The sequence below is a fragment of the Maylandia zebra genome, linkage group LG16 (assembly GCF_041146795.1).
Source record: "Maylandia zebra isolate NMK-2024a linkage group LG16, Mzebra_GT3a, whole genome shotgun sequence".
Lineage (NCBI taxonomy): Eukaryota > Metazoa > Chordata > Actinopteri > Cichliformes > Cichlidae > Maylandia > Maylandia zebra.
The window spans coordinates 9057726-9076419 of record NC_135182.1 but is presented as its reverse complement, the minus strand read 5'-3'; the positions used below and the strand labels follow the sequence as shown (position 1 = coordinate 9076419).

Genomic DNA, 18694 nt, shown 5'->3' with positions numbered 1-18694 from the left:
ACCTTTGAACCAATGAACAAAGTATAACAATTTATACTTTTTAACATAACCCGACCCCGTCAATATGTGATATGTCTCACAAGAATATTTATTTTATTATTTTACATTTACAATTTTTTTTTCCTGGGGACCCTGTGACACCCCATTGAAGAGCCGTAGGCTGGATCTCTCAAGATCTCACTGTTGGGTTTGTAAGGCCATGTTACTCCTAAATTTCTATCTTGTTCAAAGAGAAGATATAAAACAAAGCTCTGAGCTAATCGACCTTAGTGTTCTCCTTTTTAAAAAAAAAAAAAAAGAATCGATAAGAGAATCGATAAAGAATCGAATCGTTAAACAGAATCGAAAATGGAATCGGAATCGTTAAAATCTTATCAATACCCATCCCTAGCTACTGCAGGCCTCTAAGGCCAGTGTCCTGCAGCTTTCAGATATGACCCTGGGCCAACACACCTGAATCAAATGATTAGTTTATTACCAGGCTTCTGGAGAACTTCATGACATGTTGATAATGCAATTGTACTCAGCTGTGATGGATGAAGGACGCATCTAAAACACCAGCCCATAAGGCCTGGAATGCCCATCCCTGCCTTACACCCCAAATGTGTTTCTGAAGTTCCTGAAGTTCAAAAACTACAGCCCACAAATCATTACAGTACTTCTGTCAAATTACCATCATCATAAAATATTCTCAAAATAAACTTCACACTTATCACCGTTCTTTAAATACATACAAATAGTAAGTGAAAATACTGGAAAAGTAAAATCACAAGCTGAAAAAATTGCTGAACATGCTGAGGGTCCCTCAAATATACTTGTTAAATAAAAAAAATCGGCAAAAAAATATAAGCCACACAATCACAAATATGGACACATAAGGAAACACACACACACACACACACACACACACACACACACACACACACACACACACACACACACACGATCCAATTCAGTCAACCAGTCTAAATATATTGAATTTAAATCTTACAATAAGATCATCCCATAAAAAGGCTCTCTCTCTCTCTCTGTCACAGACACACACACACACACACACACGAACACAAGATCCAATTCAGTCAACCAGTCTAAATACAGTGGGGCAAAAAAGTATTTAGTCAGCCACCGATTGTGCAAGTTCCCCCACTTAAAATGATGACAGAGGTCAGTAATTTGCACCAGAGGTACACTTCAACTGTGAGAGACAGAATGTGAAAAAAGAATCCATGAATTCACATGGTAGGATTTGTAAAGAATTTATTCCTAAATCAGGGTGGAAAATAAGTATTTGGTCACCTCAAACAAGGAAAATCTCTGGCTCTCACAGACCTGTAACGTCTTCTGTAAGAAGCTTTTCTGTCCCCCACTCGTTACCTGTATGAATGGCACCTGTTTGAACTCATCATCTGTATAAAAGACACCTGTCCACAGCCTCAAACAGTCAGACTCCAAACTCCGCCATGGCCAAGACCAAAGAGCTTTCGAAGGACACCAGGAAAAGTATTGTAGACCTGCACCAGACTGGGAAGAGTGAATCTACAATAGGCAAGCAGCTTGGTGTGAAAAAACCAACTGTGGGAGCAATCATCAGAAAATGGAAGACATACAAGACCACTGATAATCTCCCTCGATCTGGGGCTCCACGCAAGATCTCATCCCGTGGGGTCAAAATGATCATGAGAACGGTGAGCAAAGATCCCAGAACCACACGGGGGGACCTGGTGAATGACCTGCAGAGAGCTGGGACCAAAGTAACAAAGGTCACCATCAGTAACACACTACAACGGCAGGGAATCAAATCCCGCAGTGCCAGACGTGTTCCGCTGCTGAAGCCAGTGCATGTCCAGGCCCGTCTGAAGTTTGCCAGAGAGCACATGGATGATACAGCAGAGGATTGGGAGAATGTCATGTGGTCAGATGAAACCAAAGTAGAACTTTTTGGTATAAACTCAACTCGTCGTGTTTGTAGGACGAAGAATACTGAGTTGCATCCCAAGAACACCATACCTACTGTGAAGCATGGGGGTGGAAACATCATGCTATGGGGCTGTTTTTCTGCCAAGGGGACAGGACGACTGATCCGTGTTAAGGACAGAATGCATGGGGCCATGTATCGTGAGATTTTGAGCCAAAACCTCCTTCCATCAGTGAGAACTTTGAAGATGAAACGAGGCTGGGTCTTCCAACATGACAATGATCCAAAACACACCGCCCGGGCAACAAAGGAGTGGCTCCATAAGAAGCATTTGAAAGTCCTGGAGTGGCCTAGCCAGTCTCCAGACCTCAACCCCATAGAAAATCTGTGGCGGGAGTTGAAAGTCCGTGTTGCTCGGCGACAGCCCCAAAACATCACTGCTCTCGAGAAGATCTGCATGGAGGAATGGGCCAAAATACCAGCTACTGTGTGTGCAAACCTGGTAAAGACCTATAGTAAACGTTTGACCTCTGTTATTGCCAACAAAAGGTTATGTTACAAAGTATTGAGTTGTATTTTTGTTATTGACCAAATACTTATTTTCCACCCTGATTTACGAATAAATTCTTTACAAATCCTACCATGTGGATTCATGGATTTTTTTTTCACATTCTGTCTCTCACAGTTGAAGTGTACCTCTGGTGCAAATTACTGACCTCTGTCATCATTTTAGGTGGGGGAACTTGCACAATCGGTGGCTGACTAAATACTTTTTTGCCCCACTGTATATTGAATTTAAATCTTACAATAAGATCATCCCATAAAAAGGCTCGCTCTCTCTCTCTGTCTGTCTCACACACACACACACACACACACACACACACACACACACACACACACACACACACACACACACACACAGGAAGAGAAAAGCAACTTTAGTTCAGTCAAGCAGCCTGAGAGCTGCTGAATTTGAATCCACCAATCAGAGAGGCTGTGTACTTTTTCCCGCCAAAACAGGTGCATGCAGCACAGAGACAGAGAGACACAGGATTTTTGCAGTCTATTTCTCATAGTGAGGACTCCCCTCAAACAAATGACTATAATTTCCTAACCGTAGGGGCTAGAGCGGTCATTCTTACACCGTTTTGTTCAGAAGAGATGGGGGAATCTTCCAGTGTTGAAAATTTATCATTAAAATATGAATTATTAAAGATATTTGACTTCTAATGCACCATAACTGAGTAGAGCGAAGCAAAAACTGCCTTGACTTGCCCCCAAACAACGCTTTTTAACTCTAAATCTGTTTGGAGTATTGATATCATTCTTTCACCGTAAGAGACAGCAGGCTTTGGTGAACAGTCATGAAAATTTTCAGGTCTCTGTGGAAATCCAACAAAAAGTTATGACGAGAGAAAAAAGTGGTTCATTTCCAGAGTTTGAAATCTTAGCAAAGGATGAATTTCCTACCCTCAAAAAAGTAACTCATTTCAGAACAGTAATAGGTGAGAAAGAAATTCTTGAATTGTGAGCATCACGAGTGTCTGAAGATATACCGGGACAAGCCTCATGTCTTAACTTTGCTTCGTTAAGGAGATATGACGATTCGAATATGCCTCTCATTACAGAAATTCAGCGATGATTTTGAACAAGCTCTCCATTGACTTTCTATGCAGAGTTTTGAGACCTTGTGTTGGTCTGAGGAGATTTGCCAAAGTTCTATAAATCCCACAACAATGATAGTGACATTTTCTGAAAGCCAGCAAAAATACCTACGTTTTGATGTATAATTTGTGGAAGTTGAGTGGAAATTGAGCAAGTAGCAAACAGTTGTTCGGACATGAAGAGAAGACTGCAAAAGCTTCAGTGGCACACTGGTTGCCAAGAGCATAGCAACCCTAACAACGCATGTATTTTGTGAAAAATCACAATTTTGCAACTCAAAACTTTAAGAGGCATAAAAGTAAAACGGTAAAAGATTTGAAAAAGCTGATTTATACCTGAATAGCCCAATAATTTGAGAAGATTTTAAAGTTTGAATGGTTGTTCTAGGTGAAAATATGAGGAAGTAGTTAAGTTTCAAATACAAGAAAATTTTAGCAGAATTGCAGAAGTTTCCCATTCATTTCAATGAGACAAATTAAGCTTAATATTTGAAAAAGTATAATAGTGAAAAATACCAAAAGACATAGCACACATTAGCAGAAAATCGGCTGAAAATTGTGGAAGTAGTTAAGTGCCAAAAAGTGTACGGAAGTCCCAAGAGGAACTCAACTAAGAAGAACCAAATCAAACTCACCTCAACTGCAATGGGACTGAGATGAAGGAGCTGGAGGTGAGTGCAGTTCATATATAATGTGTGCCAGGTGTGTTCAATGAAAGCACAGACTGCAGAGGCAATCAGTGGTGAGAAAATAAATGAGGAAACAAGGTCAGTCTGGTGAGGTGAGGGAGAGTGAGGAAAAGGGTGAATACAACTAAGAGTAAACATTTCACTACACATTTTAAGGGTGCCAGTTAAACACATCCTTATGAAGCAGACAGAAGCAGTACCTCTAATTGGTGAAATTGAGCAAAACCAGGTTGTTCTGCCTCTTTTCAGCTGAAAGTTCAGTGTTTTTACCACTTATCAGCACTATTTCTAGCATACAGTTCTGCTTCTTCACCTCTTTTCACAACAATTCAGCTTCTTCGCCCCCCCCCCCCTGCATATTTTTTCTCTCATCATATCTCTTGTTGGGACAAAAACTGCTTTGGCTCAGTGAGATTAGCAGCTGCTGTGATTGCTGTGATATCTGTTGGTGCAGGTTTGAATACTACTACTGATTTTCCTTGCTGGGTTGAGGTGTGTTTTAGCTCAGTGAGATGAGATCCGTTCTCAGACTGGGAGGCCCGGGTTAAAATCCCGCTCATGGCAACATTTCTTTCAGTTAACAGTTAAACTTTTTTAACTCTTTTCAGCAGAAATTCTTCTCATTCACCTCTTTTCAGCGCAATGTTCTGCTTCTTTCCATCTTTTCTGCAGACATTCTGCTCATTCAACTCTTTTCAGCAAAATTTTCAGCCTTTTCACCTCTTATCAGCACAAATCTCAGCTGTTTTCGGGAAAAACTTTTTGGAGCAGAAATTCTGCTCATTCACCTCTTTTCTGCCAAATCTTCAAACATTTCACCTCTTATCAGCATAATTCTCAGCAGCTTCTGCTCTTTTCAGCAGAATTCTGCTCATTCACCTCTTTTCAGCAAAATTTTCAGTTTTTTTCTGCTGTTTTCAGGAAAAAATAATTTTCAGCAGAAATTCTGCGCATTGAACTCTCTTCAGCAGAATTTTCACCTCTTTTCTGCCCAAAATCTGCTTTTTCACCTCTTCTGAAACATTTTCAGCCTTTTCACCTCTTATCAGCACAATTCTCAGCAGCTTCTGCTTATTTCAGCAGAATTCTCAGTCTCTCCACCTCTTCTTTGTGAGAATGAGTTTGGCTCAGTGAGATGAGTAGCTGCCTTGAGACCAGAAGGGCCAGGTTCGAATCTTACTCACCGCAATGTTTTTTTTTTTTTTTTACACTTTTTCAGCAGACATCTTCAGCATTAAGGCATCCACACAGCATTTTCGCAGGAAATGCAAATTTTTCTAGTTCTTTATCTTTTCTTCATCTTCAAGTTGCTTCCTACGTTTTTCGGCGCTTAACTACTCCCTCAATTTTCAGCCGATTTTCTCAGTTCAAATCTTAAAAAATTCTGCTCTTTCTGCTAATTCCATCTATGACTTTTGGTGCTCATAACTTATATACTTTTTGAGATATTGATTTTTCTTTTCAATATTTTTTGCCCTTTTTTGCATATTATCAGTGGCCTCACTGATTTTCCTTGCTGGGTTGAGCTGTGTTTTAGCTCAGTGAGATGAGCATCCGTTCTCGGACTGAGAGGCCCGGGTTCAAATCCCGCTCATGGCAACATTTCTTTCAGTTAACACTTAAACTTTTTTAACTCTTTTCGACACAAATTTAAGCTTTTTCACCCCCTTTCAGAACATTTCAGTTTTTTCACCACTTTTCAGCACAAATACCAGCTTTTTCAGCAAAAACCTTTTCAGCAGAATTCTGCTCATTCAACTCTTTTCAGCAGAAATTCTGCTCATTCAACTCTTTTCAGCAGAATTTTCACCTCGTTTCTACAAAATTTGCAGCCTTTTCACCTCTTATCAGCACAATTCTCAGCCTCTTCTGCTCATTTCAGCACAATTGTCAGTCTCTCCACCTCTTCTTTGTGAGAAAGAGTTTGGCGCAGTGAGATGAGTACCTGCCTTGAGTACCAGAAGGGCCAGGTTCGAATCCTCCTCAGGGCAACATTTTTTTGTTTGTTTTTTTCAACTTTTTTCAGCAGACATCTTCAGCGTTAAGGCATCCACACAGCATTTTCGCAGGAAATGCAAATTTTTCTAGTTGGAACTGAAATGCTCTGACTTGACCTTAGCACTGGTCCCTGGTCACCCCCTGAGTTTGTGTTACAGTAATACTACAGTAATTACAGTATACAACAACTTTCAGCAGCTACTGAAAGTTAGGTGACCTAGCTTAACTTTCAGTAGCTGCTAACGCATTAAGGAGCAAACCGCGCTAATGTGTTACCCTGCGCTAACTTGCTAACGGAAAATCGGTTAACGTCATTTTAAGGAGATTACCACTGACAGCACAAATATGTGCGTGTATAAAGTATTTGATTTAAATTTTCTTCTACCTCTGTAACTATGGCCTAACGAGCTTCCTTAGTGTTCTTTTAAACTCTCACTTGTGACTATTAGTTATACTGTTAACTATTTTAATATTAGGTTAGTAAGGGAATAGGGATATATCCGGAAACCATATGGTATTGTTTAAATGAAGATGCAGATGTTCAATAACATATAAATATATTTTCAACAGGAGCAGTCTTTGGCTCCTGCAGTCTTTAAGTTGTATTCTTTTTACTACTTTCAAAATGCAAGGACAGAATATTATGCTTTACCCAAGACCACTTTGGGTGAATTTCCATACATGCGTCAATGTATGTGCTGAAATCAGTCGTAATTTTTGCTCTAAATGTCTGTGAAGTTTCTCAATCATCCCAGTCATTGTAGTCTAAAGAGTTTTCAAAGAAAACATCTGGACTTCTATAAGTTTCCTTGAAAATATGCCACCTCCCATCTGAGAAGCTTCTTCGTTTCTTTAGAGCAATTGGTGGAGAGTCCAAAACTTTATGCCCTATTGGAGTGTCCCCATGAGGGACGTTGATCCCCTAGTTTGCTCTAAATGACAAATCGTGAGCAGCACGTACCTACCATAAATGTGTAATGTAACATTATATTCCTTTACCAGGAAGCTGCGTGTGAAAGCATGACTGACCAGGCACATCAGAATGAAGTCCAATTGGAGGTGAGTTCCCAGATATATTTAACATTGTAATATGGACAATACAAAATTCCAAGCGGATCTTTGTTCAACTGTTTCATTATTTCCTAATTACCTGTGGCATTCTGTGCTAGATTTGGACTGTTCATCTTTGATAGGACTAAAATTAATACACTTTTTAATTGCAATATCCTCTTCAGCCTTCTTGTCCTGTTTGTAGTGATGTGCGATACCACTGATTTCCTTTCCGATCCGATACCAAGTAATATTCAGGGTGGTATCGACGATACTGATCCGATACCGATACTTTATACAAAAAAACGTATTTTATTTATTGTATCTCAAATTATAGCGTCATAATGATTACAGGACATCAGATTACTTGTTCTTATCACTTAATAATGCAGAGTTCATCATATAGAAATAAAAAAAAAAAACCTGAAGTTGTGTGCTATTTGAACACGTTGCCTGCCTGCAGCATTAAAGGACTCCATGAGAGACGTCTGTCTCGCCCTAGCATCACCTGTCCCTCTCCTCCTCTTCAGTTCCTCTCAACAGACACGCCTCATATTCTGTGATATGATTTACTCTGAGGTGTTTGACAAGGTTAGTGATGTTGCCACAACCATACATGCCAACCCTCCCGATTTTTCCGGGAGAATCCCGGAGCCACCATTCTCCCGAATTTCCACCTGGACAACAAAATTGAAAAACCATATTGCAGAATTCATAGAGCGGCCGAGCCAATTCCAGTTTCCAACAATGGCGGCAGCTACTTAGTTTTAATATTACTCTTATTTCTCTTTCTGGGTCGCAAAAAACCCCCCAACTTTTAACATGTTTTCAGGTGAGAATGTAGCTGTGTAAATTTCAAATATCTGAGCCGATCGACACATCGTTTTCAAACCCCTGCGGCCTTTCGCTACTCGGAGTTAAACATGATATATAAGTCACTTTGATAACTTAAAAATGTTATTGTTTGGCTTTTTCAGTGTTTTATTTGTTCGTGAGTAAATCGGTTTGGCTGAGATTAAAGTTATTAGATTAGATTAAATTAAACTTTATTAATCCCTCGGGTGGGTTCCTCCGGGGTTTTCACACAGCTGAATAAACATCAAACAGAAAACTAATTAAAGAAAGTGTGAGATGGTCGAGAGTTTACGCCAGCGCCAGGTTATATTTTAGATAGCAAGGAGCAGACGGCTGAGTTTCACTCCACCGAGGGAACTCATGCCGTACTACACGGCTTTCTTTAGACCCCGAAGGGCGGGTCCTCAGGTGGAAGCAGCCTCTGAATTTGGACACCCCCGCTGTTTCCGGACCAGCTAATAATAACGGTGACATTTAACGTATTTTATCCGATAAATAAACACTGTAAAATGTATTTATCACCCCCCCAACAGCCCTTTTGAATGTCTCCCTAATTCTGAGGTCTCAAGGTTGGGAAAGTATAGCCACAACACCTCACTCTTGGAGCACTTTTTTGCCACATGTATCGCAAACCATGTCTCAGCTGTTTGTGGAGGTAAAATACGTCTGCACAATTACGCTCAGCTATTGTTGTGAGTGCGCGTGCCAAGGGGCTGCGAGACATTTATACAGCCGTATTTCGCACATGACTATGAAAGGCGGAAGAGGAAGTAGTTCCTTTGAATGTAGACAATCCGAATGTTATATTTTCTTTCCACTGTGTTGCTGTTAATCATAAACTACAAATTAACCCTAAATTACTAAAAATATCGATATTTTAATGTGAGAATCGATTCTAGAACATAAATGACTGGTATCGGAGGAATTGATATTTCAGGATCGATCCGCACATCACTACCTGTTTGTGGAAATCGTTATCCTCCAGATGACTTGGTCTTGCATGACAGTACATGTGGTGATTGGTAAGTTCATTTTAGTTGGACAACACTAAACAAATACTATGTGTAGCACAATTATAGATGCTCTTGCTTCTGTCTTTGCATCATGTCATAACAGGGGCTCATCCTTACCTAACCTGTTCATCTTCTATGATCATGTTGACCACATGGATGAGCTTTTATCAGTGTTCATCCTGGCATTTTGACAATATACTTTTGCTTCTTTAGAGTGCATTATTTAGGTGACCTTGTCTTTTATTGACAGTATTCCTGCATCCATCCATCTATCCATCTATCTATCCATCTATCTATCCATCTATCCATCTATCTATCTATCTATCTATCTAGATAGATAGATAGATAGATAGATAGATAGATAGATCAGTGTATATATGTTTAAACACTGATCTTTTTTTTTCTTTTGCACCACTTTGGTTAAAGTGAAGTGGATGACCTTCATCACACAGCACATGAAGTCAGAGACACACTTCTCAATTTTGCTGCTGAGATGAACACTGACATCCCAGCCAACAATAAGGATGGTGAAAGGACACTGGACCACTGCTACACTACGGTCAAGGACGGCTACAAGGCACAATCCCGCCCTCCGTTTGGCAAATCTGATCACGCCGCCATCTTCTTCATGCCAAAATACAAACAAAGGCAGGAAGTTCCGGTTCAGAGGAAGATCGCGCGCTGGACTGATCAATCGGTGGCCGCGTTCGATGCACTCGATGACGCAGACTGGGGCATGTTCAGAAACAGCTCCGATGATGATGTCAACGTGTTTACGGAAGCGGTTGTGGGATTCATCGGGAAACTAGCGGATGATACCGTGGAGACAAAGACTATCACAACGTTTCCCAACCAGAAGCCGTGGGTGGATAAAACCATCCGCGACGCTCTGAGATCCCGCGCCGCTGCCTACAACACGGGACTCACGACGGGGGACATGGACCCATACAAAGCCGCGTCATATAACGTGCGGAGGGCGGTGAAAGAGGCGAAGCAGCGCTACGGGAGGAAACTAGAGTCACAACTCCAACAGAGTGACTCTAGGAGCCTATGGCGGGGACTAAGGACAATAACGGACTATAAAGCACCAACGACCGGTATGACGAACGCGGCCGTGACTCTGGCAGACGAGCTGAACACTTTCTATGCTCACTTCAAAGCTGCAGCTAAGGACTCCAACAATGCTAGTGCTAGCGGCGCTAACGGCTGCAGACAGGAAGATACTGCCAGCACCGGAAACGTGCTCGTCATCTCCGAGCATGAAGTAAGGAGAGCCTTCAAGAGAGTGAACACCAGGAAAACAGCAGGACCAGACGGCATCCCAGGTCGTATCCTAAGAGACTGTGCATACCAGCTAGCTCCTGTGTTCACTGAGATATTCAACATCTCTTTATCTCAGTCGGTGATCCCCACATGCTTCAAAGAGTCCATCATTGTTCCTGTCCCGAAGAAACCCCACCCTGCTTCTCTCAATGACTATCGCCCTGTAGCCCTCACCTCAGTAGTGATGAAGTGCTTTGAACGCCTGGTCAGAGACTTCATCATTTCTTCACTATCAGACACACTGGACCCACTACAGTTTGCTTACCGTCCAAATCTTTCCACAGACGATGCCATCTCTCATCTCCTCCACACATCACTCACTCACTTGGACACTAGAAGGGGGAATTATGTTAAAATGCTCTTCATAGACTACAGCTCTGCATTTAATACCATAATTCCCTCCAAACTCACCACCAAGCTGGAGCATCTGGGACTCAGCTCATCTATGTGTCAGTGGATCTCCAACTTCCTAACTGGCAGACCACAGGCAGTAAGAATGGGCGGACATGTCTCAGCCTCCACCACTCTCAGCACTGGAGCCCCCCAGGGATGTGTTCTGAGCCCCCTGCTGTACTCTCTGTACACATGACTGCGTGGCCACTACCAGCTCCACCACCATCATCAAGTTTGCTGACGACACCGTCGTGGTGGGCCTGATCTCTGATAACAACGAGACGGCCTACCTGAAGGAGATTAGGAATCTGGAGAACTGGTGCCAGAGGAACAACCTCCTTCTAAACGTCAGTAAGACAAAGGAGCTGATAGTGGACTTCAGCACTAAGCAGGAGAGGAACTACCAGACCCCTGTCATCAACGAGTGCCCAGTGGAGAGAGTGTACAGCTTCAAATACCTCGCAGTTCATGTCATGGTCCTGTCACATCAACTCCGTGGTGAAAAAGGCCCGTCAGCGTCTCTACCACCTCAGACGCTTGAGAGACTTCCAACTGCCCTCCAAGGTGCTCAGGAACTTTTACTCTTGCACCATAGAGAGCATCCTGACGGGAAACATCTTAACCTGGTTCGGGAACAGCACCATGCAGGACAGACGAGCTCTACAGAGGGTTGTGCGGTCAGCTGAGCGCACCATCCGCTCCGAGCTCCCTTACCTGCACTCAATCTACAGCAGGCGGTGCTGGACCAAGGCCAGGAAGATCGTGAAGGACCTCAGCCATCCCAACAACGGACTGTTCTCTCTGTTGAGGTCAGGAAAGCGATTCCGCTCCCTGAAGACCAACACAGAGAGACTGAGGAGGAGCTTCTTCCCGCAGGCGATACGGTCTCTCAATCACACCACCACACAGTACTGACCCACACATATAGTTCTTACACACACACTGGACATTGTTATCACTTAAATCACTTTAAGCATATTTGCACTGCACAAGACATAATGTGGATTACACAACACTGGTCACTATATTCTTCATTTCCAGTTAATACTTATACAGCTGCTGTTATTGTGTGTGTGTGGTTGCATATATTTATTTATTCATATTTCTTCATACATTCTTATATAGTTCTATACTGTGTATTGTGTATTTTGTTGTACAGTTATTTTATTTTCAACTTTAAATTATATATTTTATCTTATTCTTTCCCAGTTAAATTTACCCTTTATTCTAATTTGTGTTATACAGTTATTTCATTTTTAACTTTAATTTTTCATATTTATTTCCTATCTTATTCATAGCCCCTTTTTTTTATGAATTTTATGAATTTACTTTTCATACCAAATGTCAGAGTATATTTAAAATTCCATATTGACATGCTTACCAGAAAGTGTGCTGGGTCTTAATTTTTTGGCTTACTGGGTTTACAGTACAAAATGTTATTTTTGCATACAATGTACTTTATCTTTTAGTAGAACAGTGGAAAAAGGCCAGTGATCCCCAAGATCAGTTTTGTTTAAGAGGCATCTCTTAAAGGAAAAGGAGGAGAACCCCAAAATCACAGCTATCATTGACATTTGACAAGATCAAACATCCCAGAGCCGAGAGATCACTTCTTTCTACTAAAGACCACAGATTGATTGGGCAGGACCTTTTCGTTGTTCTTTACAAGGTAATGCTTATGGTGAAGCATAGAGTCAGTTAGTTTCTTTAAAGGCGGTTTAACATTCCAACTTGGTAAATGAGAATTTTCCATTAAAGGGTGCTGTAAAGTAGTTTGTAACTTTACTTGTGTTGTTGTTGTTTTTTTTCCTTTTCCCAATTTTAAAATAGGTGACACAGCTGTTGGCACTGGGGTCCAGAGACATTTTTTCAGCATGGCAATGCTAAAGTTGCAACATGGCTTAAACATCCATAGCGGTATGTTTCTATATCCTTTTCTTAATTAATGTGAGATGAGTTTTTAAAATAATCCCTCGAAAAATTTACTCCAGAAATAAAATAAAAGATACCATTGAAGTATTTGCATCATGTTTGACAACTACTTACGTCAATAGATAAAGCTATAGCTTTTTTATTTTGCTTGTACTGTTCTTCTCCAGGTGTAGCAAACATGACCCTTGTCTTTGAGGGACAAGAGAACCATCTAGTGCCTTCTACTTCTCAGATTTTGGCAGAGAGTAGTGATGGGATTTCCAGCTCTTTTTAGAGAACTGGCTCTTTCGTTCGGCTCACTAAAAAGAGCCAGCTCTTTCAGCTCCGAACCGGCTCTTCAGGCTGTTTTGTTGCTTTAATTAATTTATTATTAACAATAATATAAGATTATGCACAAAAGGAATTACTAATGTAAGAAAAAAAAAGTAGTTTAATTTATATATGTTTATATATAAATATGTGGTGGTCCCCAGAGACAAAACATGTACAAACTCCAAAACACATTTCTAGCATGAACTGAACTTCCAAAACAGAGCTACCTAGATCACTTAAATTACACAATTGAAAGCATATGTGTATTGTTTGTGTATTTATACACAAGCATTCATATATAGTCAAATAATTTTTAAAAAAAAGTTCATTTACCCATTATTACCACACACCAAATATGGTCGTTGGTACTGGCTGGCTTCTGTAGCCAATAGGTAACAAAAGTTCAACACTGCCCCTATCATCCTGGAGCACTTCTGTTGTCTTTTGTACGTGTTTTGCGTTTTTATGGGCTTCTGAATTTTTACGTATTTTGGAGATTGTACGTGTTATGTGTTTTGGAGTTTTTACGTGCTTCAGGATTTGTACGTGTTTTGAAGTTTGTACGTGCTTTGTCTCTTGGGGCCACCATAAATATACTTTTATTTATTCACTCCACATAAAATGTAATAAATAAATCATATAATACAAAAATCCACAATTCACATTTCAACTTGTAACTATTTACATTTTCAGCTTTCTCCTTTTACACAGATTTAAAGTGAAACAACACAAAACACTGCAAACCACAACACAATTAAATATAAATTATAATATGAAAACAAAAAGAACATGCATGTTCTCTGTCATATGGACCTGCATGAATAAACTTTGTGAATCCTTTATCATCTGCAACTGAAAATAGTTGTGGATGATTACTATACCTTTCTAATGTGACGTTGTTGTCCCTGGATCGCTGTCTCTCTCTCTCGCTCCTGCTCTGTTCCTGTGCTACTGAGTGTAACTACTGCCCCTCCCCCTCTGCCCAGCGCAATAGTGATGGGTCGTTCGCGAACGAAATGGCTCTTAGAGCCGACTCTTTGACGTGAATGATGCGAGCCGGCTCCTTATCGCGAGCCGTCACGTGGGTTTTTTTTTTTTTCTTTCTCTCAGCCTCTCTCTCTCGCACTTTTTTCCGCTTCACTCAGCACACGAGCCTTGTGCTTTACGTTGGGCGGGGGGGGGGGGGGGGGCGGTAGTTACACTCAGTAGCACAGGAACAGAGCAGGAGCGAGAGAGAGAGACAGCGATCCAGGGACAACAACGTCACATTAGAAAGGTATAGTAATCATCCACAACTATTTTCGGTTGCAGATGATAAAGGATTCACAAAGTTTATTCATGCAGGTCCATATGACAGAGAATGTGCATCTTCTGTTTGTTTTCATATTATAATTTATATTTAATTGTGTTGTGGTTTGCAGTGTTTTGTGTTCTTTTCACTTTAAATTTGTAAAAGGAAAAAGCTGAAAATTTAAATAGTTAAAAGTTGAAATGTGAATAGTTGATTTTTGTATTATATGATTTATTTATTACATTTTATGTGGAGTGAATAAATAAAAGTATATTTATGGTGGCCCCAAGAGACAAAGCACATACAAACGTCAAATCACGTACGAACTCCAAAACACGTACAAACTCCGAAGCACGTAAAAACTCAGAAGCACATAAAAACTCAAAACACGTACAAAAGACAACAGAAGTGCTCCAGGACGCTGGGCGCAGTGTTGAGCCTTTGTTATCTTGTGGCTACACAAGCCAGCGAGTACCAACGACCGGATTTGGTGTGTGGTAGTAACAGGTAAATGAACTTTTTTTTTTAATTATTTGAATATATATATATGAGTGCCTGTGTATAAATACACAAAGAATACACACACATGCTTTCAATTGTGTAATTTAAGTGATCTAGTAGCTCTGCTTTGGAAGTTCAGTTCATGCTAGAAATGTGTTTTGGAGTTTGTACGTGTTTTGTCTCTAGGGGCCACCGCATTTATTTATATATAAACATATATAAATAAAACCACTTTTTTTTACGTTATTAATTCCTTTTGTGCATAATTTTATATTATTGTTAATAATAAATTAATTAAAGCAACAAAACAACCTGAAGAACCGGTTCGGAGCCGAAAGAGCCGGATCTTTTTAGTGAGCCGAACCGAAAGAGCCGGATCTCTAAAAAAAGCCGGAAATCCTATCACTACAGTGCAAGGCTTGCATGCTGAGTGAAGTGGAAAAAAAGTGCGAGAGAGAGAGGGTGAGAGAAAAAAAAAAAAAAAAAAAAACACGGCTCGCGATAAGGAGCCGGCTCGCGCCGTTCACGTCAAAGTGCCGGCTCTAAGAGCCATTTCGTTCACGACCGTCCCATCACTAGCAGACAGTGACTTATTTGTGGTAGCAGCCAGAATAATTGGGCATTCATTTTTGAACGATGGGCCACGATTGCATGGCCTCAACAAGGCTATTATTCACATGTTGGTCCAAGCTGATAGAGACACTGTCACTGTCCAGCCCGATGATGTGCCAGATCTAGATATCCCCCCCCCAGAAAATGCAGATTTTTTTAGGCAATATATTTGCAACATACTAAAATGGAACTTTTCTCGTCCATAAGCTTGATGGTAATAAACACCTCACTGAGCAGCAGAGGGATGACATTAACAATTTGGCCATTTCCTGGGACTTGCCACCCGTCAGTGCAGAAATCCGCAGATGGCTGTTCCAACAGCTTCTCCATCATGCAGTAAGATTCCCCTTCAAAAATTGTTTTTAGATTGTCATCACCTAAGAAAATGTCATGTGGTTATTTTTAATTATGGTTTTAGGTGATAGGCCGAACTAAAAGGCAGACAAAACACATCAGAAAAGGTCTGAAGGACACCGGATTGTTGACCATGCTTCAACAAAGACCTGACACAGTGGTCTTTTTCCCCCAGCATGAAGACAACATTCTTACTGCACAGGTATTTCAATGCATTTCTAACATGCTGACTACAGTGACAAAGCTAGATTGCATGACAGTTAATGCTGCTTTTAGAGGAGGCTGCAGAGTTCAGGAGTTAGAGCAGGTCATCTACTAATCAGCAGCTTGTTAAGATCCCTGGCTCCCCGCTCTGTATGAATTTTTGGTAGGAAGTACTGAAAATAAGAATGTGATTGTGAGAATGATAGTTATTGTAGAAAAATCTTTGAAGGGTCTGGGAGAGTAGAAAAGTAAGAATCAGTCCTTTTACCATTATACGTTAAGTGAGACAAAATGATTGATTGATAATACTTTATTCATCCTGAGGGAAATTCTTTTAAAGGCTGCCAGATAATCCAGTGCCATCATGAGCCCCCCATAGAATACACCATATATAAATGCCAAGTGTCGGAAAAAAGTCCCTTCAAAGATTTAACATGTAAAAAACTGTTTTTAAGGGAGTTGCATTCTTAAGTGTGTCTCTGAAATCTCATTTTAGGCTGTTCTTAGCCACATTGTTTGGCCAGGAGATAAGGGCGATGATGAAGACGATGATAATCCACCTTTGCCACTAAGCATCCAAATGCAAACAGTGGGATTTCTGAAGACCTACATTGAAACAGGCAAGTGTAATTACATTGTGATTCAAAATTTGAATCTAATTTGATTTCTAATGCATTGATTATTTTTACAGCCACTCCATTCCAGCTCAGCCAGCTGATGAGGTTTTGGGTCGGGTGGGAAATTCCGACTGGTACCATGAAGGTTGAAGTAGTCAAAGCAGACTACCTCATATCCTCTACATGTTTTGGAACGTTGCGTGTGCCGGGCACTTCCACAAGTACAATGTCTTTTCCAAACATGTTGATGATTGCATTGCAACTTGTGCCACAGGTTTCGGCCTTATTTAAAAGCAATTTGTAGACACTGGATGTTGAATAAACTTTACCATGCTTGAAAAATGTTTTACATAGCCAAAAGTTTCACTGTTACTTAGGCTTATTGATTTTTTGGGAATATTGTTATGCGAGTTTAAATATAAAAATTAAAGTTACAGTTCCCACCATTAACATTTATACTTGAAGTTAAGGAACTAATGATTGTTATTTAGGGTTGTTTTGTTAACTTAAAGTCGTTGTCATGCATCCGATTCACATCATCTCTTTGTTTGAAGCAGTTTCATGGATTACAAGAGGTGAAAAAAAGTAGATTAATACTAAAGCTGTATTAAATGTTACACACAGTCCAATGCTGTTGAATATACTGTTACTTAGCACGCAGGGGAATTCACAGAGTATGAACACAGACGACGCGACGAGGAACAGAGGCAAACACACACTATAAGTACACAGAGAGACACTGGGAAATCACACACAGGTGGGAGACACAGCTGGACCTGATTAACCTGACGAGACAGGGGAACACTAACACCAGGGACCAATAGAGGGAACACAACCCCAGAACCCAGTATCTAAAATCCCAAAACACAAACCATCCCAAAACAGCCCACGAATAATAATGAAAATAATAACAATAAAAAACACAAAATCACTGAGTCATGGACGCAGGACCATGACAATAATTGATATTCGGCCCCCAAAAAAACATATTGGTGGATCTCTAGTTTAAACAAACGATATCATCTAAGTTGATTGTCTGTTTCAGATGTAAATAACTGGAAATAAAAGCTGGCAGGTAAAACTCTTGTCTGATTTTCATCTTTGAGGTCCAGCCTACACAAGAAAAAATATCACCATGGCTCTTGAGTAAATTGTAAAAATAGCTTTCACAGGAGTATGTTGTGACCGAAGGGCCTGTTTATAAAAAACAAAACATTAAATTAGAAACTTCTCTCCAGACAGCTTAGACATTATTGACTATGTCTACACTAGTAATATCTCAAATTACATAAAGGTAAACAAACTGAAACCGAAATTTATAACCTGTAAAAGTTAATTTTAAAAAGAAATCTTTACATTTTAACACTGACTGCTACACTGATCTATCACAGTTGATAACTTTTTGTTTTTGTAGTTAATTCTAATGTGTCAGGTGGGAGCAGTTTGAGTGAATGGATGAAAGAGCAAACAAGTCAAATGTTAATTGGGTTGTGCAGAATGTGTGTGTGAGCCTCTAAATGCTGGATTTTTCTTGAAGATGCAGGTACTCTCAGACATCTAAATATTCTTTGAGCTGAAAGGCTATCACATATTTCTGGATAATATTGTTTACATTATTCGCTTATACATAAAAAAAAACCAAAAAACTATATTATTAGCACACAATAGCAGCCCTTTTTGAGAAGTACTTAAAGTGTAGTATAAAGTTTGGGAAATACAAGTTCTGGAGGGACACTTTTCAGGCTCCATTGTATGCTTTTATTCTTCAATCTGGTGGTTCCTGGTAATAAAATTAAGAGTATTTTACAAGATGTCAGACAGAAAAAAGCACTTCTTTTCCTTTTGTCTACGCTCTTCAGGGGTCTCCACAGCGAATCACCTGCCTCCATCTAACCCTATCCTCTGCATCCGCCTCACTCACAACAACCACCCTCATGTCATCCTTCACTAAATCCATGAACCTCCTCTTTG

General features: G+C 40.3%; 1 long non-coding RNA gene across 1 annotated transcript; it reads left to right on the top strand.

Moving 5' to 3' along the window:
• Positions 1 to 15756: 15756 nt before the first annotated feature.
• On the top strand, positions 15757 to 17052 carry LOC143412890 (uncharacterized). The gene is made up of 3 exons (XR_013093403.1): positions 15757 to 15884; positions 15967 to 16104; positions 16603 to 17052. It is a non-coding gene; the product is annotated as an uncharacterized LOC143412890 (long non-coding RNA).
• The last annotated feature ends 1642 nt before the right edge of the window (positions 17053 to 18694 follow it).